Source organism: Manduca sexta, chromosome 20 (assembly GCF_014839805.1).
Source record: "Manduca sexta isolate Smith_Timp_Sample1 chromosome 20, JHU_Msex_v1.0, whole genome shotgun sequence".
NCBI lineage: Eukaryota > Metazoa > Arthropoda > Insecta > Lepidoptera > Sphingidae > Manduca > Manduca sexta.
Window position 1 is genome coordinate 8,297,400 of NC_051134.1, and position 25,557 is coordinate 8,322,956.

The following is a 25,557-nucleotide window of genomic DNA, read 5'->3' on the forward strand; positions in this document are numbered from 1 at the left end:
ACGTGCAATACAACTACGCCACCGAGGCAGTCTTTTTTGTTAGATTGTGAGGGTAGTTAACTAGCCTATTTACAAAAAAAAACTTTCTAGGAGACTATATTATCATTGTTGAAGACATTTTGATTTGAATTCAATATGCGTAAGTTTAAACTATAATTATTGTTTTTTTTTTTGCGTTATTAGACTTAATTTTAATACCTAGCAATTACCTATCTATAATCAAAATGACGTCACTTAGACAATAAAATAATAATAAATCTGGCACTTACGATTTCGGTAGTGGTCCAGGGTAGTCGAGCAGGGGACAAGCCGCTCCCACGTCACGCGGCACCGTACGGGAGCTGTGAATACGTGTTCAATGAATTGTACTCTTCAAATCAATTGCTATTGGTAGCTTCTGTACTTTAAATAATAACGTGATGAGTAATCATATCAGTACATTGTCCCTTTAAATGGACATCTTATGAATGATTAAGGCAATAAATAGCATCATAATATGGTTGAAAAAGATAATTTCCTTAAAACTTATTTTTCGTTAATAGTTATATAGCTAGATAACATTGTAAGTATCTTTATGTGAAAGAGAACCTGAGACGGTATCTCGGCTTTATTCTAGTGAAGCCAAGGTAAGATCCTTTTTTTTTTAGCTGTATTAACTGAAATCTACTTGTAAAAGCTATATACAACTCATTAAAATTAATAATAGCAAATCTCATCAACAATAACAGAAAATTACCGCGGAAAAAAATCCGTGGCACTTAGTGCAAGTTCTGTGGGATTACCGCGCGTCCATAGGGGACGCTCTCACGTGGCGACGCGTGCCCAGGGGAGAGGCACAGGGGAAGGTAATGCAATATTTGTTCGGCGACACACGGCGACACGCGTGTGCTGCTATTGTCTGCTATTGGGGACAGAGGTGGGTAACTTTTGGCAGTAAAAAGTTTATAAAAAATCAGATATTTATGAATCTTATGTAGTTTTAATTTGCCATAGAGGTCACTTGTAGTGATATTTTATAATTGAATTCTAAGCAATGTTATGACTGTGTTATGATGAACGATATAATGTTACTAGAATTAACAATTTAGAACCCAGCAAGAGAACTTTAGCATCCAAGACCATTGTCAAATGTATATAATATTGTGTACATTAATTTCAATAAATGTTACATTATAATGACTTATTAAAACTTAATTGGTGTCCAAAAATTGTTTTATACCACTGCAAATAACGGTAATCCGTGCACATGGGGTGCAACGATAAAAAGATAATGCGGCCCTCAGTCGCGTGCGCATAAAAAACTGCTTTAATGACGCACCTATAGTCGGCGGCTTATCGCGCCTGCGCCCCAGTCTCCCCAAACAAATGAGCTTAATCATACCTCGGAGGGGAGGCAGGGGCAAAATAAACGTGCTGGCAGGAGGTCCCGAGTGTTTTTATTGGACGGTCAATGTCGCGAAAGTAATGCCCGGATTGCGTCCGTAATGATTTTTTAGCTTAGCGTTTTGATTTGCGAATTTTCGTAAATATTTGTATTGAGTCAATATAATATAAGCTGATGTAAGTGTTGTTATTTCTCGCTCCCGTTGAAAGATGCTGATTTATATTTAATTTAGTCCATTATGGGAACTTTGTGATACAGTAAGGTTAGGTTTGACTGATGTGATGGTACTGCCTTTCTGACAATAGGGGACCGGCCTATGCTTGATTTTGTACATTATTCTATATATAATGGTTAAAAATACGAAAAAGAAGCACTGCTGCGAAAACTGCATAAAAATTTGTTAAAAAATGAGCGAGCAATTCATATTTAAAATATTGTAATGTACAGAAGTGGGCGCGATGTGGGGATATCGCTTCATCTCTTTCTTTAGCACGCGTCGTAATTCCCGATGACGTCACATGTGGGTATTTCGTCTCTTTTCTGTTTCTTGTAAATTACCCTTTCCACCGTAATTCAAAGACTTATAACTTGTTGATATTTTACCGGATTTAAATAATTATTTCTGTGTAAAGAACAAAAATGAGTCCGGTACCCTATTCTTACGATGGTTGAGAGATATAATGTTTCTCATTAATCTATATATATAAAAATCAATCCCTATTTTCCTTGGTCGCGCCATCACGCGTGAACGGCTGGACCGATTAATTTTTTTTTGTTATGTTTGTTATTGTCAGGAGAAGGTTCTTATGAAAGAAAAAAATCAAAAAATTGCGCGTAAAATTAGAAAATTTAAGAAAACTTAACGAAAATATTAATTTTATATAAGTCTCAATTGTTTGAAATAACTGTCAGCGATTGACAGAATGCGCGCTGCAAATCTATACTATTATATAAAGCTGAATAGTTTGTTTGTTTGTTTGTTTGTTTGAACGCGCTAATCTCAGGAACTACCGGTCCAAACCGAAAAAATATTTTTGCGTTGGATAGCCCTTTGTTTGTGGAGTGCTATAGGCTATATATCATCACGCTATACCCAATAGGAGCGGAGCAGTAATGAAACATGTTGCATAAACGGGGACAATTTATTAGTTTTGAGAGCTTCCGTTGCGTGCGCTGCGTAAACGGTTAAAGTTATGCAACAATGATGTATGACGGGATTGTTCCTATTAAAAAGTTCTAAAAAATATTATTATAAAACAAAGTCCCCCACTGCATTTGTCTGCCTGAACGTGTTAAACTCAAAAACTACCTAACGCATTAAGATGAAATATGGTATGAAGACAGTTTGAGACCCTGGGAAGAGCATAGGCTCCCGGGAAACTACTACTTTTATAACGGAAAACTTTAGCCTGAAAAACTTTATAACGCGGGCGGAGCCGCGGGCAAAAGCTAGTTCATAGATAAGACGGGACATCGTCTGTCGGGTCAACTAGTCGTCATTATATTTCAAATATCCTGAACATATAATCTGGTCTACAGAAGTAAATTTCTCCTGCCAGGGGAAAAAAATTTGAATCGATCCACTACTACGAACCACACAGGCGTGATGATACGTACTATAAATTATGTTCTTCACATTGTTTCCCCCTAGAAGCTAAATCAGGTTAGTCGAGCAACTGACAATTTATTTTATTACACGTATGACGTTTATAAAAACTCGAGCCACGCGACCCCACCGAAACTGGAAGTACCCCGTCCAAAATACAAAGTTAATGTAATAATAAAAACTATTTATTATAATACAACGTGTGGTAAAACGAATTTCTCTTTATTAAATTATAGAAACGGGTTCGAAATTCAATTTTAGAACATTGATTTCAATCATTTTGCGACTATGAAATATGTATGTCCTGTTGGACGGTAAGCATGGGCGCTATTAGTGTGTTCATAGTTTATTTCCATTCCATGCTGTAATAGCTACATATATACACAATAGAATCAAAATATAGCAAATCTAGATACAAAAATTATTAGTATTTCAAAAAACACTTTTAATTGTTTTGGTGATAGAACGTTAGACCACAACCTAAGTATACTGCCTAAGAATAGTTAAAAAAAAAACTTGAACCTATCACGAGAAAATGTTCTACGTCCATGTTGTTAATTGGTAGGTCAAGCCTAAAATTTTGACATTACCCACATATTATGCTGCTATATTTTAAGTACAACCGGAAAAGCAAGACTCACCTTCTAGTTATTAAGACAGCCTTTCAACTCGTTCAAACCCTTACCCAAACCATAGACCCTCCTTATTAGATTAACGTAAACAAAACTGGAATCGTGAAGACAGTTCTATGTTTTGGAAACCGTTAATTTGCGAATTTCTCAGCCCTTTCGAAAGGGATGTTGTTCCGGATGAATGCTCGCTAAATGTGTTACCAGCCTTTATGCGCTATTGAAGGAATATATTTGATTTGCTGTTACGTTGGAGGTGTTTCGTTTGTGTTATACAAATGTTTATGGAAAAGAGACTTTATCTGCGTTTTGTAAATGTATTTTTTGCTTAAAGAAATGTTGCTCCAATAACTATATCGGCCCTTTATTATAATTCGCACTCTTAACAAAATAATGACCTATTTCAAAATTGTTTATTTGTAGCAGTCGTCGGAAAACTAATTTCTGTTCGACAAGGCTCTGCAGACGAAAGACCTACCACCACCATTAAATCCTGACGATACTTAGCAACAAACGATTAATAAACATTACATTAGTATCACTAAACATGTTGCGGCGACATAAACTTTAATAATAAGGTACGAACATAAAGGAACTGCTTATGTGCATAATAAAAACACTTATGACGTGCTTTTCATACCCACATAAATGATTTAAAGGTATAATAATCAGGGTGTCATAAGGCTGGAGGCATTGGGAGGAGATACGTTTTTTTTGTCCTATTTGTTTTTTTATTTTTTTGAGTGATGAAGCGAGCTTGCCATTTGCCTGATGGTTAACGATACGACCGCCCATAAATAGTAGAAACACTATCCAACACCTTGAATTACAAAGTCTTGTTTGATGTTGCACTCGCCATCCTGAGACATGAGATGTTAAGTCTTACTATGTCCAGTAGTTACGTTGGTTACAAAAATATTAGTATATTTTGGCTTTAGCTATCTTAGTAGGTAAATGAGCAATCGGTCTGTCTGGTGGGAAGCGGCACCCGTTGCCAATGGACTTAAAGACAGGGAAGAGAGACGAGTAGTATAGGGAGTAGAATGAGGACCGTGTCAATTTAGGTAGATATTAATAATTAGTTATCAATGATTAATTAATTATATTTATTAAATAAAGTTATGGGACATATATTAACACTGAAAGACAACCCACAGTCTTAACCAGTGGTTCTAAAATAATGAAAACTTGGACATGTTTTTTAGTTATTGAAAATGTATCTTCTGATGGCACTACAGAGCTTTTTTAGATTAGAACTTTAATTAGAAACATGTTTGCTAATAAATCTGCCGAGCTGAGATTCGGGTTCGAACAGCTTAACAAAAACGGATCTTTGACTTTTTGAAATAACGCCATTACTTTAATTAGATAGTACACGAGTTTCAAATAAATCTGCCAAAATAAATCTAATAAGGTTTGGGTTTGAACATGCTTTTAAATAACGCATCTGTGCTTTTTGAAATGATGTAACTTCTTGACTATAATAATTATCATTAGCATTAAAGAACCATTACAAATTTCAAAGATATGTAAAGCCTACAAGACGTGGATAAAAACTCTCATTAGTAGAAGAAGCCCACGAATTTCAAGAGTATATAACACAGCTAATATGTATTAATATTTCCATGTAATCATAAACCACGATCAACGTAATATCACTCTACCCACTCTGATTTAAGGATTACTATTACAATTTATTCATAGACACTAAAATGTCGCGCACTACGCCTACCCTACAGTGCAACAGACAGTCAAATCGAATTTTATTGAACGAATAAAGTGCATATAAATTTTATGATGTATAAACGACATTTCTAAAGTTTATGGCGCAAACACTGGGGCTGAGCGTTGTATTGTTGCACAAGCAAGTGTGGTGCAGAAGGGTTGCTAATAAATGTTATGTTTTTGGCTTGAGTATGAGTGCGGTGGTACTTTTCATTTCATTCTAAACGGTGATGAAGTTATGTTTGTAATGAAGTAAGCGATCTGCGATTAAAAATATGTACGTAATAATGACCCGTGTTTCGTTGCGTTTTTTATTTGTTTCTCTATACGTTTTCTGTCGAGTCACTGTGGCCACTATATTTATTATTTTACTAAACTCCCATCAGTGAGGACATTTCCTTTTCAGATTCTATGCTTTACTTTAATTACAATGTTCATTTTAATATTTTCTTCATTTATATTGTAGTTTTATTTTTAACATTATATTTTTTTGTTATACGTCTAACCATTAGCATACCATCTGTATCTCTCGTGCGCTGTGTCCACACAATCAATCAACCCCAAGCGGTTAATATTCCTGAAATCACATACATTGCTACTTCACCACTCCATACGTTCATATGCACGCATGCTCACCGTTCAATATATAGCGAACTAATGACTCGCTAGTTACTGTCGTTTACTACGCCTGTAAATTCAAGTTAAATTGAAAACAAGTCATTTAATAGGCGTTCATTGAAGTGTTTATGTCGGACCTCAGGGTCTGAGTGTACGGTTAATGGGTTTGTGATGTGAGTCACTTCAGTTCCTGGTATTAGCGGACTCAGACGGTATAGTGTGGGTAAATTACTTAGTGTCGGCATAGTAAAAATACTCTTGCTGTAAAATATCGCTGTAGTATTTTTGATATTAATCCGAAGGAAATTTCTAGCCTTTAATAAATTTATAAAAACGGTGTAATTTGAGATGAAATATATTTATTTATTTTTTTACAATAGTTTCGTCGATATTTTTATACTTTATGACTATTCCACTGCTTTAAATAGACTCATATCTTTTCAGAAAACTTACCCAAAAACAATTTTTCATAAACCATTTTTCTGTATCTACTGTTGACTAATAAAACATCGATAACATTAGTGACGTCACTCCGTCACAGCATCAACCCGTGAGGGGCTCAGCGCTGCCGGTGACGCCTCACATTAGTGGCTGACAAACGAGGGTTTTATGCAAACGCCACCGCGCCTGCCGCCTGCCGCCGACACCACCTCACCGGCACTAGACACGGGACACTATCGACTACTATTTTTAAGCGAGACTGTTGAAACCATGATCACTCAAGAATTCGACTAAGAGGCAAACCGAAAACCGAAGTTTGTCATCTGCTGGTAATTGAAAACCCATATTATCTCGTTCGTAGCGGTGTATCTCTATGCAGTATGCACCGCCAACCCACTGTGCATTTTTGTGGAGTCAATGCTTTAGGCTTAGCTTTATTTACGTTTTTTTTTTAATACGGTTACGGCAGTTAATCCCGCTGCATCTGATGGTGTGTGGAGCGGGATCCAACAGAACGTCGACTTACGAGAGATGATTACCCCTCGGCAGTCGCCACAATTATGCCGGCCTATTGGAACCAGATATACACGGGCTGATCCGTAACAAGCTTACGTGGGCCACAATGGCGGGTTCTAACAACTTATATACGGTGGTCGCTATCTAGATTGATATAAAATATATCCTACTACCAGCAAAAATGTGAAAAATTCCATATAGATTCTATTAGTGGTGAACAAAAAGAATCATCCAAATATGTAAACTACAAACTTTAGCTTTTATCTTAGGTAAATTTTTCAATCTATCGATACACAGCACATCACTACCAAACACTCATAACATTCAAATGTGTAGTTTAGGCGCAGTAGGTGAATGGAGTTTGGTATAATTTGCCGCGATACAAAGCGGTGCACTAATCAGTATGGCAAAGCGATTTGTTATGATACCATTTTGGAGGAGACAGGGGAAGGGCTAGCTCTTTTATTAAGTTTTCTTCTAGAATTAAATAGCTATTGACTTGTGACGCAGTGATTTTGTAAAGTTAGTGTTTTTTGTAGATAAAATCATCGGTGATTGGTAGAAATACACTTGAAATTCTTTATAATTATTATTTTGTTTTTATCAATGACTGTCAGTTTAAGTGCTTTATATGGAAAAAAAATGTCATCGATGATAGATATAAATACACCTGAAATTCAAAATAATAAATATTAGTAATATAAATACCTAATGTTTCGTTCTAACCATCTTAAAATATATACAGGGTTACAGGTTAAGTCGACCTAGATCCTTTAAGAAGTTATAGTTTCCATCATTTCTGACTACTTTCACTATGAAACACCATATACCAAAATGAACCGTTTTCAAGATATTGGACATTGAAGTTTTTTTCAGAAAATCAAGTAATTTTTTCTATTTACCTATATTTTTTTTATTTTCTATCATTTGATTCACGTCTGTTTGCTCTTATTGTATCGGAGACAAGTTGTTTTATTATTAACACAAAAATTTTAGATTTATGAACCGACTGCGTTGTAGCAGACGATTGATTATAAAAAATATGAATAATTCCGTAACGACTTTACTCTTATCAGTTTATCTATTTGAAATATTGAAAAATGAATGTATGAAAGATACTCGGCAGATGTGCTTAAAAATATCTACGTTTCAATAGCTATCTAACAAGGTATTACAAGCTTGGATTTTATCGATACTTTTGGAAAAAACATTGATGAAAGGCTTCCATGTAGACCTAAGGAGTAAAGTCAAACTTATTACTTGGATCAGAAAATAAAATAAAACAATGAAATGGTTAAAAAATTATGTTCTGTTCAACGTCCACCAATATCGTTGCCCGAGAACTTGAACTATCGCAGTGGAAAGTTTGGTTTACGATGAATACTGCCGGATTATCTAAAATACCTCAACACTCATGACTGGGCTCCAAAAAATCAAGGTAATCCCAAAAGAAACAGCCACAAAGGTCACAAACCATTTCATTGTTTTATTTTATTTTCTGATCCAAGTAATAAGTTTGACTTTACTCCTTAGGTCTACATGGAAGCCTTTCATCAATGTTTTTTTCCAAAAGTATCGATAAAACCCAAGCTTGTAATACCTTGTTAGATAGCTATTGAAACGTAGATATTTTTAAGCACATCTGCCGAGTATCTTTCATACATTTATTTTTCAATATTTCAAATAGATAAACTGATAAGAGTAAAGTCGTTACGGATTAATTTATATTTTTTATAATCAATCGTCTGCTACAACGCAGTCGGTTCATAAATCTAAAATTATTGTGTTGATAATAATAAAACAACTTGTCTCCGACACAATAAGAGCAAACAGACGTGAAACAAATGATAGAAAGTAAAAAAAAATATAGGTAAATAGAAAAAATTACTGGATTTTCTAAAAAAAACGTCAATGTCCAATATCTTGAAAACGGTTCATTTTGGGATATGGTGTTTCATAGTGAAAGTAGTCAGAAATGATGGAAACTATAACCTCTTAAAGGATCTAGGTCGACTTAACCTGTAACCCTGTATATAAAATTAAATCGTAACAGATAAATGCTATCTTACTGGTTCAAGAATAAATATAAAGACAACAATAAATATAAAATATATAAAAATGAAAAAGAAGCCTTTTAAAATAAAGATAAATAATATTATGATTTTTATGGTGCCCTACACATGGCCTGACGTCTTCCGATGCGAGTTTATTAATTAAATACTTGCATAAGATAATCCACCTTTACCATAAGTAAGCGGCCCTTTGCAAGTCTTAATACTAGAGGCGGGTGGCCAACGTAAAATAGCGGATTCCGCTCACCTCCATCTTCCCAATTTTAGAAACACTACAGTGTCGCTAATTTTGATTATCAAACCCATTCTCGAATAACCTAACCAACAATTCTCTAGAAACACTGTTAGTGGTGGGGGACACACTTAGCGTTCAAAATGAGAGTCTTTCGAATAAAGCGTAAGAGTCGCCACCTTAGTTCTTTATATATTACATATATATTTATGTATAATAATATTTATTTTATTTATTTATATATACATGTATATATTTATTATTTGCTATTTGAACTTTTAAATTTTCAACCCTTCTTTCATGCACCTATTTTGATTATCTCTGCACCACCTTAAGGTTGACTGGTAGAGAATGCCTATGGCATTAAGTCCGCCTGTATACATTTGTATATGAAGTGCTAATAAATAAAATAAATAAACAAACGTATCAAATAGCGTACCGCCACCACTAACGAATAGTTAAACTAATAGCGACACAGTTCCTGTCACTATCGATAATAAATATATAGTCAATTGTCGAATCATTTGCAAAGAAAAAAAAAACCTTAATACTATAGTTACAATATACCTTGTTGAAAAACCGGTTTTCATAAATATGATCACATTGCAGATAAAGACACCGTCCATCAATTTTATCTCATTAAAGTTTATATTTATGAATTTTCTGTATAATTTCGTCAAGTAGAGACATCGGCCCATTAGCTCAGTTGGTTAGAGCGTCGTGCTAATAACGCGAAGGTCGCGGGTTCGATCCCCTCATGGGCCACAACATCTTTTTTTATTTTATTTTTTATATAATAAATATTACGTGAAATTTTACTTTATGGTTGGTGAATAGAATAACCAATCACAGAATATTATGAACAGAAAAAATTAAGTTTTTGATTCAACGTGTATTTTTTTTCATATCTGTTACCTCAAAACTCAATCATTTATTGACTAATAGTGTGGAAAATGCTTTTCTAATTAGAAAGAATTATTTACAGGTCGCTCACATAGAATTTTACAAAACCGGTTCGTTAGTTTGTTTTTTAAGCCTAAATAAGTAGGAATAAGTTTATTGTAGACTCTAAAATAAATACCCAGTATATAGAATATGGTTATTATTTTTTTGTTTTTTATTGATTGAAGGCATTAAAATTCTTTGTTGAAAAGTTTTTATCAAATTTAAATTATAGCATACAATTTCAAATTATCTTAAATCAAATTCAGAACATAAAAAATATCAAGAAAATATATTATTACATTAATCTAAATGCTTAATATCATAGCATGAATTCTTCACTTATAACTATTATTTGGGGGCAAAGAGATCTACAAGATCTCTGTGGTTAGTATTTGTATTACATTTCCTCATTTAAAACCATAATTAATTATTTTTCATCATCATTAGCCCGTCGCATTCTACTGCTGGACATAGGCCTATCCCAAGGTACTCAACACAGTCCGGTCTGCTGCTTCATGTCTGCCAAATATAAAGACAATAATATATTTTTATTCTATTTTTACTTACGTGAAATATAAACGTATTTTAGAAAGTAATTCAATAATCTCTGTGACATGGTTTTGCTGTGTACAGTTGACACACAACACACACACAACATCACGCATTTTATCCCCGAAGGGGTATGCAGAGGCGCAACCATGGCACCCACTTTTCGCCAAGTGTGTTCCGTCCCATGATGGGATGATGTGATAGGGGGCGAGCCTATCGCCATATCGGGCACAAATTCCAGACTCCGGGCTGATACTGAGCAGATAAACCCAAATATCACTTTGCCCGACCCGGGATTCGAACCCAGGACCTCAGAGCGCTGCCGTACCGCGCATGCAATACAACTACGCCACCGAGGCAGTCATAATTTGTAGAAGTACAGTTGACATAATTTGGAAAACTACTGTGTACAAAGTAGAGCTCGTAAAATCACGCAGTAGCGGAAGCGTATGTTTAGTGACTACACAGTACAAATTCATTACCAGTATACACACACTCTAGGTTATACGTATGTCTTGCTTAGAAAAGTTTCACCTAGTAGCTGAGTGTCTTAAAACATCGCTTATTTAAATATATTTAAGGTGTCAGTGGCGAAGCGTCAATATAACCCGATTCCTACCGGCTTCCCTTTTAGGTTTATTTACGTTTGTCTTAGTTTTGTTTTCTGTTAAATTGGCCGTGATATGTTAACTAAGACAATTTTTTGTTGCCTCGGGTTACCTTTTGAAAAATTTCACACTTCGCCACTGTAAGGTGTTATTGTTTACTGTATTACTTATTAACTTTTGCTCGCTGCTTCGTACGCGCGGGTTTTAATTTATGACAAATATAAAAAGAAGGTGTTTTTTTGTGGAGTTCAAACTAACTCTACACAAAACTCCATTATCTTCAGTGATTTAGATGCGAAACAAACAGATAAACACAGTTACTTTCGTATTTATAACATTATTATCTTTTGCTCGCTGCTTCGCCCGCGTGAAGGAGTTTTTGGCATATTTTTTTTTCCGACTTACTTGATATGTATCGTTATATTATGACCAAATTACTCAAAATCATTATAAATTGTAGCCTATGTGTTATTATGATGTATAACCAATATGACTGTAAAGTTTCATCCAAATACGTTCAGTAGTTTTTTCGTGAAAGTGGAACAAACATCCATACATCCATCCTTAGAAATTTTCGCATTTATATTAGTAGGATAGTGGAGAAAGTCATATCCCCATTTCTGTTCCTTATTTCACATTTTTCTTATTTTAAAGACAACAAAGTAAATAAACAAGACTTTTTTAATCACAACATAATGCCATAAAGTTTCCAATTTTCGCGGAATGGATATGAGGGTCGGTCCTCGGTCACGATATTAATAAGTGCAGTAACCTCGTTATAGGACAATAAGAGGACAGTCCCGCCGGGAGCGGACACTTTATTAGATTGTCACCCTAACCTGCAGGCAAAAAGTACTGATTAAAATAACACCGTGTGTTGTGATTAGAATGCTTGCGGACGACAAACATCGTTGGTCCGGTGGTATTTGTCTTTCACGGGGTTTTCGGGTCAATTTTCAACGGTCAAATGTAAGTTGCAATGATTAAATGCAAATGCGTAACTGTTCGTTAAGCTATTCGAATAAGGAAACAATATAAGTTCCACATCGGAATAAAACTAGGTTTCAGATTTTATATTTTGATTTTCTCCCGACCGTTATGGACACGGGGCGGACGTAGATTTAGATCATCCGAAAAGTAAAAATTTCAATATCTACCTACATTTTACAATTATATAAATTTTTAAAATTTGCTGATTTCAGAATCACAGTGACTTGAATTTAAAAAAACTGAAATAAATCAGTAACTTAGTTTCACGTCTTATATTCCCGTAAACATAACAAATAATTAGTATAAATTTTAGTTTCAATAAGTATAAATACAAGTATTTATTGGATTAATTTCTGGAATTATTATTATATTTTCAATCTGATGCATCGGCTCCGTATCATCCTACGCTGCCAGCTGCATGTTTGTAAGTTGCAGCCAAATTCAGACCTTGCACAAACCCTATCGTCCAATACCTCAGCTGACACAAAAACTATTATAAACCAAACTATTCGAAATTCCAAATCATAATCTGCCGAAAGTCACACGCGACACGGGGGATGACAATAGGCCGTGGCCGTTACGCGGATCTCACCTAGCACCCCTGCACCCTGCTTGCACCCCCTGCAACTCCTGCGCCCCTGCAGCACCTCCACGCTATAAATTACTCCCGCAATGATTTTTAGTCCACGCTATGATTTATGGGTCGAACAATGCGAACCGGTTGTCATTGAGGGCGTCATTCAAATAATAATATTAGTGACCCTCTGTACTTATGTGTGTGATGTGAAATATGTACTAAAATTATGATTATTTTGATTTGAAACATTATTTGAAATTAAAAAACACCCGATTTTGAATAGAGAAGATAGTTGGAAGCATGCACAAGCCTGGAATCCAGTTCTACATTTACTTAAATCGGAACCCAAAAAACCGGCTGCCAGACTTTAAAAACTGTGAGCTCATTCTGCGTAGATTGGACCACCAACAGCTAAAAATTTTAAAAAGTTGTATAATTCTAAAATGTAGGTAGATATTGTAACTTTAACTTTGCGGATGACCAACACTGCTGCAGTCTTCGAAACGTTGAGAGAAAATGATAATATAAGAACCGCGATAAAATCCGAAAAATAGTTTAATTTGAATGTCTAACATTTGCGTAAACATAAGAAATCATTTGTTATTTCTGTTGCAAAAAGCAACGTTGTATTTTGGGAATTTTGTAGCTGGTATAATTTCTTTAGATTCTAAAATGTCTGTCGTTTTCACCTTGAGACCTATAATTTAATATCTCCATTGGATTATAATTTGAAATTTTGTTAATTACATCATTTAAAGGGTAAGTGACTTTCTTGCTTACTTAAATAGTTTGTAGTTAAATGCATATATAATGTCAACTCTAGAATAAATCTCTTTGAAAGTAATATTAAACATACATTTTGATAAAAATTACTCATCACTACGAAGGATTATAAAATCAAAACCAGTGACTTGGTAAAAACTGGGCGAATGTAGTGATACAATTGTCAGTGGTCCCCCGCGGGTCCCGCGCGGTGATGCGTGAGGAATCGCTCTCCCGCGCCCTTGTGCAGGCTAGGTGATGGGATTGCGTAATTTATTTTAGTATGCATTACATAGTTAATATCCAAAAAACTTGCCGCTTTAATAAACGTATACTTGTCATAAGTTGCTTTCTTTGACCTCGAGACGGTCCTCTGACATTAAATATCACTTACAAAACAAAATAATAATAATTAAGGCTAATACGTTAAAGGCTGACCAGGATAATGAAAAACCTTGACATGTGGTAAAATAGGAAATAATTTTTTTGTTGAGACAATGTTAACTTGAGACGTGGTGCAGGATTGGCTCACTTAAAGAAGGTTTTTTATTTTTCTGGGCAGGCTACAAGTTTTTTAGAAGGCGGTTAGTGTATAGCAGTGGCGAAGGCTCTATATAACCCGATCTCTGCAGGCTTCCCTTTCGTAACTTATGTGAAATCTAATTATTAGAATGATTTGCAGACCGCATTCATGAAAGTATCTATATGTTGTGTGGGGTTACCTTTCGGGAAATTTTACCCTTCGCCACTAGTGTCTAGATTCGATTAAGGACAACATAGTATAGATATTATTATGTTATTATACAGAGTTATTATTACAACTTTTGTAGATATAAAGACTCTTAACACGAAGGGCCTTAATAATGACGCTTTTATAATATATACGGGACTTTAGACGACAATATATAGGTAGATGTTCGCTGAAAATTATAATATTTATTTGCAGTCATTATACCGGAGGCCATTATTAATACAATGATGTAATCACACATGTCCACGACGCGTATAAAAACCAACTTTATAATAATCAATAATAACGAACAAAAATCCAGGGGATGTAACAAAGGCAAGGTGCACACGCGAGTGACGCGGTCGCACGCGTCACACCGCCATTGTGACGCGGCCCTACTGCTATTATTATTGTAAGATTTATCGCGTGGAAAATTGCACTCATTGTAGTTGCGACTCACTATGTATTATGATTGTGAATTATATCATATTTATGTTAATTACAAGTGTCAAAGGTAGGGGACGTGTAACGGTCGTGATTTTTTCCCGTGTTTTTTTCGTGCCGTTTGGTTTTATTATTTTCGCTGTAATGTGCAAATTTATGATGTTAGATAGTTGTTTTGGTTGTAAATCACAATATATCATATAAAACTGAGAGAATTTAAAATTGCTTAAGAAATAATTGGAGTATACGTATTTTAGAAATTAAACTTGAACAGTATTTACATTTAAAAGTCCTTTACATATATTTCAATGCTATCAATCTATTTTACTAGCTTATAGATTCGAAGTATAAGAATTTATTGATAAATCCATAAACTATTACAGATATTCGTAGCATAGCCTTTCACAAAATGGTTACAGAGCAGCTATAGGTAACGAGTAATAGTTATTACTTTAAACAATATAAAATAATAAAGATACACGAACTAAGAACAATATAAAATATTATAGCAAGAAAGTTTATTTTACATGATAAAAGATGAAAACCAAACTTTATATTCCAATTCGCAACACAACAAAACACGCACACGTATCACTGAACATCAATCGACTGTTGGTTTTGCATTAATCGAATTCAAATCACCTTTAGAAAACCCTTCCATCACATACAAAAACAATCTTTTTTAATGTCCGAGCTTGGATCAAAGCGGCGTTAACTCTGCTAAGCCGCGGTCCCCTCGCTGCGCACAATGCATTAAATACCTCTGACAATGGAATCTGACGCGCGGATTGACGCGCACGAACGGAGCGCCACGGTGTGCACCGCGCTTTACTTTCGATTTCAACGAACTGGGAACAAAAATGACGTATGCGCATAGTGCTTTTTTAAGTGATTATTTTAATGTGCATTAATGATGGTTAATTATTATTCGTAAACCATATTTTGAATTTTTAAATTATTTATAACAACTTGGTATTCGATAAATAAAAATAGGACTGATAGGGTTTTGAATTTCTCTCGACAATATATTTTATATCAAGTACTATTGAAGTGTCATAATTTATCTAAAGAACGAAATATTATAGTTTATGAACTAAATAGCAGATACCATGTTTCTAGTAAGTAGTAGTAACCTTTCTTTTTAAAAACATTTTTTATCCGGCCTATTCATTATAAAAACAACAATTGTATAATTTAAAAACAGGAGCACGGGGATGTATAATTATTTTCTTCTAAATTCTCTTTTATAAAGGTGTTGTTACACTACATAAATAATTAAAAACGATAAAAAAATTGAGTACTGAAATAAAACTACAAAGTAATAAAACAAAAAAAAAAATACCAGTTTGCAAAAAAATATACGTCGTTTCGTGCCTGAGCCTACGTGCATGGTTTAAATAAGTTTGATACCGCGCGGTGGGCCCAAACAATGTCCGAGGGGTCGATTCCCTTTCTGTGCTATTTAATTTCACATGTGGACGAGTGCATCTCGTATTTCTGCATGATGCTGAAGATAAATAAATGAGTTTTTAATACTTACATAATAGCTGTAAATCAAAGGGATCTAAGATCATATAGAGCGGATATTAGGTATATTGTCATACATAAATTTAGCGCTCATGCGATTGTTATTCAATCTACCGCGAAATAGCGAAAGATCTATGTAAAATAATTAATATTTTTTCTATATCGTGATTTGTATATTTTTCGTATATTAGCAAATTTTCTGTAAATATGTTATTTTTGTATTAATATCTAAGGACATTGACATCTAACACGGATATTACAAATAAGGCAACGACTTATTACTTATGGTAATAAGCAATGAAGCACAAATTTGCTTTTGATGTCCAGTCTATAACTAACTATACTGTTTAATATTTTGCTTTGAATGGATTTTTAAATGTGGATTTTAAGAGGGGGTAAAGCCGATCAAAGTCGAAAACAACTGGTATTGACACACATCAAGAGTAATAATAAAATTAAGAATTATTGATACTGAAATTCATTATTCTGTGCTTTTAATCGTTTTTGCGATAATAATTGTGCCGTCACTATGTTTTTAAACATGTTTCGTGCACCGTCTATATTTTTGTTTCTGCACCACTCCATTAACTGGTAAATAATGCCTTTTTCATTTTTTAATTATAATAATATCAGCCCTGTACTCACTGCTGGGCATGAGCCTCCTCTATTACTGAGAGGGATTACTAGCGTACCATGCTAGCCTGGTGCCGATTAGTAGACTACACACATCCTCAAAATTTCTATAGAGTACTTCTCAGGTATGTACGTTTCCTGATGGTGTTTTACAGCACCGTCCACTTAACTTTTCATTAAGGCTGCTTTTATATGTCTGTATAAAGGACAAAAGTAAAATAAAATATATCCTATATAAATATTTTTTTCAGCATTTGAGTGTTGAAGTCGTACAGACCAGTAATAATATGGCCTACAATTCTCAAAGTGAAAATCATGGCACGTATTTGATATATATATTATCGACAAAATATTTATTTCAATTTCCGACATATCATAATTTTGCACACAAACCATATATGGCATCAAAAAACTGTTTAATACGCTCTGCAAATTGTAAACTAAACAGTTTCCAATTACTTACCAATATGTCCTATATACAAGTAGATCTCATAGAATTGTATCCGCTACCCACCGGTCGCGAAAGCACGCGTCGTTTTTGAGATCCGCCGCTGATAACCTTAATGAAAAGATCCCGGCTGCGAGATAACACAGATCAACGCACCACCACAATGCGATACAGAAGGTTCACTTGTGACGGTAGAGGCGATTGGTGGTATGATTTTTGATAAGTTGTGTTTATGTGTGGCAGTGCTGAAGAGTACATACAACCCGAGTCCTGCCGGCTTCTCTTTCGTAATTGATGTAAAATGTAATGATAATTAGATGAATGTACACCGCATTCATGCATATTAGTACCCGGCATGTTTTATTATTTTTCGAATGACGAGATTAGCTTGCCGTTTGCCTGATGATAAGCGATGCGACCGCCCATAAACGGCAGAAACACCATTCAACACCTTGAATTACAAAGTATTGTTCGGTATTCCAATGCGCTGGCCGTCCTGAGACATAAGATGTTAAGTCTCATTATGACCAGTAGTTACACTGGCTACAATCTCCTTCAAACCGGAACACAAGAGTGACTACACACTGCTGCTTGGCAGCTGAAATAGATATTGCTGTGGTACCTACCCAGACGGACTCTCACATATGAGAGACCTACCACGAGTAATGTTCTGTCGGGTTCCCTTTTGAAAAAGTTCACCGTTCGCCACTGATGCGTGGTATAGACACGATTTAGTTTTATCAGAGCAGTGTTCTATTATATCTGAGTCATCTTATTATATATATGCATTAAACTAAGCGCGAATAATAAATTACTGCCTTTGTGACGTAGTTGTATTACGGTACGACTGCAGTGCTCTCTGAAAGCATTTTTTTTATAATATTACTAGTTGACCCGACAGACGTTGTCAATCAAAGTTATTTCAAACAATTAATAGTTATATAAAATCAATATTTTCGTTAAGTTTTCTTAAATTTTCTAATTTTCCGCGCAATTTTTTGAATTTTTTCTTTCATAAGAACCTTCTCCTGACAATAAGAAACACAACAAAAAATAATTAGTGAAATCGGTCCAGCCGTTCACGCGTGATGGCGTGACCAAGGGAAGATGTATAGATGCGACTCGTTGCTAACTGAACCTGCTGTCCACTGTTTTACTACGTCGCTGTCCACCGCCCCTCAGAGTTATGATCACGGCAGCCGGCCTGTGATGGGTAGATACCATCGCGTCACCGCCGCTCGTGCACTTGACGGCCTCCACTTTGATAGGTCATTGAGATCCTATTTGGACTTGATTTTTTTCTAACTACATGTCTGATAGATTGTCAGGAGATAGATAATTTTAGAAGTCTGATACAGTTCATTTTATTTTTATTAATGGTTAATATCATTATAAATATAAGAAATTACAACTTCAATAAAACCATAACGGGGTTCAATTTGTTTTAAACAGTTCGTGTAATGATAGTAAGGACCATCAAATATTATTTTTCATGACATGTTAACAATTTAGTAAAAGAAATAGTACTCAACCGATTCGCTAGTAAAATCAATAAACACATATCTATAGACGTAATAAACCTGAATGTAGACACCCACATTTTACCCAAAACACAAACTCTAATTACAAATGGATTTTTAAGCAAAAAGCACAAAGCACCAAAACAATGCTCTTTAATTGTGAGTATTCGTGGGGACAGTGGGGAGAGCGCACCAATGTCGGGAAGGTAATTAATAACGGACTCCACGGCGGAAAGATTTTTAATTTGCGACACACGTGCATGTCGAATGGCGACGCGTGCCGGCGGACGGGGGACTGTTACAAGTAGATAGGTATTTGTTCTGCGGACGTGTGCTCGGATGAATGGCAGTTATTAACGTACCCTTTAGGTTTTGCTCAGCGTAAATATGCTGTTTTATGTTGAATAATTAGAAATATCGATTGTTAAATAAAGAAGTAAGTGTGTTGTGGTGGCTTGCATAAACTATAATTTGTAAAGATTCTAAATGTTTCAGATTTGTTATTTAAGTTGTATCAACAGAATGATGAATGATACGAAGATAAATAATTTACTGTATCAAAACAGTGTATTTCAGATAGTCGTGTAACCCAATTTTTCCAAACTCGTATTTCCCCGCACATTCGTATGTAGAACGAAACGTCGAGTTATGCCCAAATAGTTGGAATTCGCGCTGAGGTTTACACAAAACTGCGACGTTCAGTGGTCGTCGATTCAACGAACACTTTTATCAATGTTCGCTTTTCAATAAAACCTCTAACAAACTGGCCAGTTGACGCTCGCAGCTTTTTTCCGCCAATAGAGTCACATCCGCCGGCGGCCGGAAGTGGCCCGATGCCCGGCCGGCCCACAACAGGAGCGCTTACCTTAGTTTTTTATTTGTGGCCCCGTTGATTTATGGTAGTTGCGAATTTGTTCGCGCTGTGTCCGCGCCAAAACGATTTTCGCGCTCGCAGGAAATCTGCCGATGCCCGTCGCTCCCAAATCCGAATATTCTGAAGTTTTTCCTTCAAAACCGCCGGTTGTTTGCATGTTTGAACTTTGAAAAATCTCCACTGAGTGCGAGTTTGAAAACTTACTTTTTCGTTTAGAATTTGTTTTGCTTGAGATCAATTTGCAGTTAATGCTGTGCTTAAGATCGAGTGCTTGGCTGGCAGTGCTTCAATAGAGATTTAATTGCTTCGAAATCTAAGAGCTTTTCAATAAAGCAAATAGCAGGAAAAGTTCTTAATATTGTAAAGTAGGTCTTAAATGATAGCAAACATTCTAAAACTGAGAAAATGAAAATGATTGAAGTTAAATTAGACCCGTTACCAAGCGTGACAAAGATTACATTTTAATAAGTTAACACGGGAGCTAAGATGCCTTAGATAACTAAATAAATAATGGAACAGCCTTGGGCAAGTTTAGTCCTTTCTTGATCTTGTAAGACATTTTATTTGCGCCTAGAAAAACTTAAACAAACATTAACACAAAGAGAAATAAGACATATTTCATTAAGGACAGTCCAAACAGCGACAATTGAATCAGGCGCGTACCTCCAGCGGATTACGGCGACTTATTGCAGCGACAATAACCCCCCCGTCTCAAAAGAATAATATGTCTTTATAAGGGATCCAGAGGCTTTCCGTGCCTCGCTTCTCAGTTCTTACACATTTTTCAGTGAAATGCGAGAGCGCCTTTAGTTTTTTCAGTGGAAAAGTTTTCAAATTTCGACTCTATACGCTCCCTGCAAGATTAATTTTCCTATGTAGAGTCCGCTTTTAGAATAGATTGCATTGTCTTGTAACGTAAATCATTTTGAAATAAGATTCTTATTCACCGTCGAACAATATTCTATCTTAAGCACTTTGTGGAAGGTTCTTTTTGTGATGTGGCGTCGGTGGATTAATAACTTTAGGGATTGAATAGAGTCTCACGTGGTAAAAGGTCACTCCTGCCGTGACGGACCGAATTAAATTTATAAAATGGAGGAAAAGATGTGCAGCTTGATTATCTACGTACTTGCAGTTGTCTGTGGGCTTAGATGACGTTTTAATTGTTTATTCTTTCCTGTTACGTACTGTGTGTAGAGCTCCATTCAGTCTGCTTAGGTATAAAGTATCTGTTGAGCTAATTAGTCGTTGGATAAGTACACGGTTGATTAAATATTTAAAATAAACTGTGTTTGTTATTAGTAATATTTCACAAATAAAATTACGGATGCATTAAAGTATTCTATAAAGAATGTACCTATATCTATAAAAAAATTATCTATGTTTAATGTAAAGACTATAATCGAACTGGGTTATGCGGCTTGGTAACCTAGAAGCTTTTCATCAGTAGAAGAGGCATTTTTGTTCTGCATATTAATTGTATCTGGGGAAATATTTTAAATCTGTATATTTTTTTTGGTGATTAAGCGTTGATAAATAAATAACATACTTATTATACGATTATGTTCAAGGTATAGTTATATGATATAAATCTATACTTATAATAAATCTGTAGAGAGGTCAATTCTGTACATGAAATATATTTCCAAAATAACTATCAGGGCGTGATTAGGGATCGATACTGATGCCAAAAATGCAATTGGTAAAATTTTTGTCTGTCTGTCCGTCTGTCTGTCTGTATAACCGTTATAGAAACAAAAACTACTCGACGGATTTTAACGAAACTTGGTACAATTATTTGTCATACTCCTGTGCTGGTTATAGTATACTTTTCATCACGCTACAATTAATAGGAGCAGAGCAGTGAAGGGAAATGTTGGAAAAACGGGAGAAGTTACTCCATTTTTTAAGCTTCCGTCGCGTGTGCAACCTTAATGGTTAAAGCTACACAGAAATCATGTATGACGGAAATGTTCTCCTTAAAATTATGTACAAAATATCCCAAAACAGCATATGTCTATCTTTTATGGTTGACTCACAATAACACGTGTAACTCCCGATAGCTTAGCAGTTCGAAGCTTTCTCATTATATTTGTCTACTCTTACGTTTATAACACTCTCAGTCATCCCTAATTAAAAAAGTTAACATTATTAAATATTCCATAAAAAGAATCATAGAAATCGGTATAGAAACACCAAAGTTATACATGAAATACGCTAATAATAAGCCATCATGCGTGAATACTGAATCATGCTATAAGGATTATTTTTGTATATATATAAGGTCGCGAACGCACAGGCAGGCGGCTTGCTTGGCACCTAGAGGCTAGCGAATCACCTAGCGAGTAGCTTCGTAAAACGAACATTCTCGAACGTTCGCGACCGGCTCCATTTTTGAAGTCCGAAATTCACGCGGGCGAAGCTGCGAGCGGAAGCTAGTATTAAATATAATTAAAACCACAGAATTTTTACCACCTTGTAATATAACTAGCTTTTGCTCGCGGTTCCGCCCGCGTTATAAAGTTTTTCGTTATAAAAGTCTCGCTATATATTTTCCCGGGAGCCTGTGTTCGTCCCAAGGTCTCAAACTGTCTCCATACCAAATTTTATCTGAATACGTTGGGTAGTTTTTGAGTTTAACACGTTCAGGCAGACAGATGCAGCAGGGGACTTTGTTTAATAATATATTTTTGTAGAACTTTTTAAGAGGAGCAATCCCGTCATACATCATTGTTGCATAACTTTAACCGTTTACGCAGCGCACGCACGGAAGCTCTCAAAACTACAAATTTTTCCCCCTTTTTGCAACATGTTTCATTACTGATCCGGTCCTATTGGTCATAGCGTGATGATATATAGCTTATAGCACTCCACGAATAAAGGGCTATCCAACACAAAAATATTTTTTCAGTTCGAACCGTTAGTTCCTGAGATTAGCCATTACTGCTCCGCTCCTATTAGTAATAGCGTGATAATATATAGCCTACAGCACTCCAGGAACAAAGGACTATCCAACACACAAAGAATTTTTCAATTCGAACCGGTAGTTCCTGAGATTAGCCATTACTGCTCCGCTCCTGTTGGGTATAGCGTGATGATATATAGCCTATAGCACTCCACGAACAAAGGGCTATCCAACACAAAAATATTTTTTTCTGTTTGATCCAGTAGTTCCTGAGATTAGCGCGTTCAAACAAACAAACTCTTCAGCTTTATATAATAGTATAGATAGGTTATTTTTAAGTTCTACTCAAAGAAATTGATTTCTAAAATATACTCAAAGAAATAAAATAAAACAAAGGTTTCACATTTGCAGGTCTTCAGAACATTTCATTTACCCAACCGCGCCACCCTTTATACCAAGAAAAACTATTAGGTACAAAGACAAACGGTAACCAGAATACCAACTATGGAAGATAATAGGAACTTATCTCCTAAGGAGTGGGATAAAAAGAACATTTTATTGCTAGGGTCCTGAACACCTTGCCTATAATCTTTCATTTAGCGAATTGTTTACGACCAATGATGGGTCCGTCTCTTTCCCTTTTGGGCGTTTTGGGTATTTCTATCCCTTTCGTATTAAGGTGTAGTTTTCTCTTTATTTTGATTGTGTGGACAGGGGTGCGGTGTTTTTCTCGAAAATAATTTTATTTATTTTTCGGTTATTCTTTCCTTAAATACGAAATATATATTTGCAAATAGCTTGGAGGCTGTCAAGTATTACGTTAGCAGAATTTTAGTATTTTCTTACCCCTTAACCTTGTTACCCATAGCTCTAACCTTTTTCTATGTTTACATAAGAATAGGTTCTGGCCATTTAAAAAAAATGAAAATAATTAAATAAATATTGCTGAAGTAATCACTTTTCAACCCCCCTCCCTCCTTCTCCCATAACTTCGATAAAAAAAAAATATAGATCCCTATCCCCTTTGGTGCTTACGTAATAAGTATTTGAACGGCCCCTTATTTGTTATACAAGTCAATAGAGACGAGCTGATAGCTCGCTTGATGGTAAATGCCACTCTAGTCAATAAACAGTAACAGTACTATGGAGAAATATAATTATAATTGTAGTTAATTGAAGTAAAATTGCATTGCATCAGACACTCTGAAAAGCGATGTAAGTCTCATAATGGTCAATAGTTAGATCAATGACTCAGTTGGTCCAATGACTTTCAAACTGAGAAACTATAGCTTCTAGATAAAATATACTTCTAGTTATATTGTTAATAAGAACTCATTTTAAACTATGACAACAAATTAAATATTTTTTTTATTGCTTTATTTCAGTTGATTACACTTCGTTAAACAAAAGCAAATTATGTAATTGTCATTTAATAGACGATATAATCTTCATAAAAATTAAAACACTGTTTTCAAAGAGTTCAATAACTTTATAGGTTTATCTTTTACAAAATTAGTATATTTATTATAAGAACAGGATTTTAAAATATCAGGTCTCTTTTAACCTATAACATTTAATATAAATACTAAAATAACTATTTTTTTAAGTTATTCAGTTTACCTACCTTTCCCATAACCAGATAAATGCATTCTCGAATTTGATCCAACCAAAATATCCCATGAAAAATGCGAAGTGGCAACCCTGACTGTGACCCTTTTGTAATGATGATTGGTTTGTGCGGGCTTATTGGAGGTGGCGTGTACATACGAATTCACTTAGCGAACACCGCACCTTGTGTACGTGGCTCCCACGTGTCCGACAAGAAATTGTTGTCAACCCTAGTTTCGGATATCGCTAGTGATAGGATATTCGGATATTTTATATCCGCCCGGATAGCAACCACCGTACAAGTTGTTAAAACCCGCCATAGTGGCCCAAATAAGTATGTCGTGTTCCGGGATCAGCCTATGTATATGCGGATCTAACAGCTAAAAGTAAAAAAACTTAAGCTATAAAAAAAACAAAAAACCTAAATCCTGAATCGAGAAGGCCACTTAATTTAAAACCAATCTACTACAACTGTCACCCAAAAGCACAAAGCTTCCATTAGAGAATTTCTTTAATAATGATATTTCATCTTAGCATAACTATGCTAAAATAAAAAAAGCAATAAAAGTGGATCCATTTTGAAAAATTCAATAGTAATAACTCAAAACCGGGTCACTTTGTTTACGCATTCCATATTTATGATTTGGATATCTAATAGCGCGTGTCGCGCGAACAATACAGCACATCCATACGCTCGGCCCATTGGCTCTGTATGTCTATATGTTCTCGATACATTGAGCAATCTCTTGTTTTTTGTAAACCATTGATTTGTTATAATTATGGTTATTTATATGTTTTTCGTTGTGAAAGTAATGCGAAGGGATTTCGGAATTGCTACTGATAAGGATTTGGGAATGTTTATTTGAGTGAATCCTTTCGTTTGCTGAAACGAAAACATACTGCAATATTACTATCGCATATAAAATTGATTGAAATTACAAATATTTTAACTTCGTCAAAATATTTTTATTAATAAATAAAAACTTGTATGAAGGTTATCATTTAAAACAACAAAATATTAAAAATATTTTAAAAAATAATAATAACTATAACGTCACTAATTAATTGAATAAATAATTGTTATTACAAGATATAAAGATTGTTGTTATTCTAGCAGGAAGCAAACAAGATGGAATATAAGTTGATAGTAGGTGATCGCTTTCTATGAACACCAAAACAGTTGGCGACTAGAAAACATAGGGAATTGGAAATGA

General features: G+C 35.0%; 1 long non-coding RNA gene and 1 other non-coding gene across 2 annotated transcripts in view; one reads left to right on the plus strand and one right to left on the minus strand.

Annotated features, from left to right (window-relative positions):
- Nucleotides 1-282: 282 nt before the first annotated feature.
- LOC115446626 overlaps nt 283-25,557 on the minus strand; it is a 70,945-nt gene continuing 45,670 nt past the window's right edge. The window contains exon 4 of the long non-coding RNA XR_005112651.1: nt 283-341. This is a non-coding gene — a long non-coding RNA (uncharacterized LOC115446626). The remainder of the gene's footprint in view (nt 342-25,557) is intronic.
- Nucleotides 9,915-9,988, plus strand: Trnai-aau. The gene has a single exon. It is a non-coding gene; the product is annotated as a tRNA-Ile (tRNA).